This window comes from Takifugu rubripes, chromosome 15, assembly GCF_901000725.2.
Source record: "Takifugu rubripes chromosome 15, fTakRub1.2, whole genome shotgun sequence".
Classification (NCBI taxonomy): Eukaryota; Metazoa; Chordata; class Actinopteri; order Tetraodontiformes; family Tetraodontidae; genus Takifugu; species Takifugu rubripes.
This window is the reverse complement of record NC_042299.1, coordinates 16,339,901-16,341,288: the sequence shown is the minus strand read 5'-3', so window position 1 is coordinate 16,341,288 and position 1,388 is coordinate 16,339,901. Positions and strand designations below refer to the sequence as shown.

Sequence of the window (1,388 nt, the reverse complement as noted above, 5' to 3'; positions counted from 1 at the left end):
ACGACAGATATGCTGCAAATATGACCAACTTTAGCCTGCAGTGACTGAACGTTAATGTGCAGTATAGAGTTTAGCGCGACAACCACACGCTGCCTTTATTATCTGGGTCAGAAACAATGCTATTTCATTTCGAGGGATTCATCATCGACCAACAGAGACATTTCTGATGAGACTAAACCTCGTCTCGCTCATTGAAATAGTTTGGCTCCCTCACCTGCCAGCCGTCTCTCCCGGACATTCCTCCACAGAAGATCCCAAGCCTTGGACGTGGAGTCCCGCAGCTGCTCGCTGATGGACCGTCGCAGCTGCAGCTTGGCGGACCTTCGCGGGCTGGTCATTGCGGCTCCGCCGGGCTCATAATCCCTGAGCGCAGAAACCGGCGATACCCGTTATTCCTGGGTCCCGTTATTCCACCGGTGAACAGGCCAGTGTGACACCCCCCTCTGCCCCCCGACACACACACACACACACACACACACCTCCACAGCTGCTGCTCCCGCTGCCGCAATAGTCGGTCGGTGCGAGCGATCGCTCCGGCGCTGCGTCACTTTCCTGCACCACCGGAGGCGGACGAGCTCCCGTTCCCAAGACCTGGATCCAGGACAGATTTCAAACGGCCCGCATTCATACCCCCGCGTCCCAGCTCCCACATGTGCATGCCCGTGCCTCTGACACGGAGAGCCAGATGTAGCAACGCTCTGCGATCGTAAGACCCCCCCCCCCCACCCCACCCTCTCTCTCCACACCCCCTCACCCTAAACACACATCAAATCTGCATGTGCTTCCCGACGCAAACCCACCCACTCACCCAAACAAGGATCTCTTTCAGTCCCCATGATACAGGCTAATAACGCAGCCAATGACTGGACTCCGAGGATAATCTGGAGTTCTGCCGCCGTCACTGAGCTTCTGCAGCTCCACACAGCAGGGAATGACTTCAGGTGGAACTTGTCTTATGTGATATTAGTTTAATATTCAAAGTTGTCCTTCCAAATTAAAATGATGAATTAAAATGCTCATCTGCTTCGACTCTCGTCATCCACATGAACCCCTGGTTGAGAGGTTTGGGAATTCCATCCTGACCTCTGACCTCTGGACACCGAATAACACTTAGAGTTTAACGGACATAAATAAGCAATTTATTGCTCACAAAAATCCTCTGTGGAGCTGCTAAACACATCAATCAATCATCATGCACATGATGCTCATATTCACTTCATAGTGTAAATAAATGGAACCAGGCATGGAAAAATTAAGGTGCTAGCCAAACCCTTTCTTTTTTTAGATTCAAATGTTTATAAAAGTTATACATTTACAATGATTTTACTTTGGCCATTATTCAGCCGCTTCCCCTTTTTACCATGGCCGTGGAGCGCCTCCAGGATGTA

The 1,388-nt window shown here is 50.8% G+C and overlaps 1 pseudogene; it reads right to left on the bottom strand.

The window, feature by feature from the left end:
* LOC115252754 (klotho-like) overlaps positions 1 to 338 on the bottom strand; it is a 4,900-nt pseudogene extending 4,562 nt beyond the window's left edge.
* Between the last annotated feature and the right edge of the window lie 1,050 nt (positions 339 to 1,388).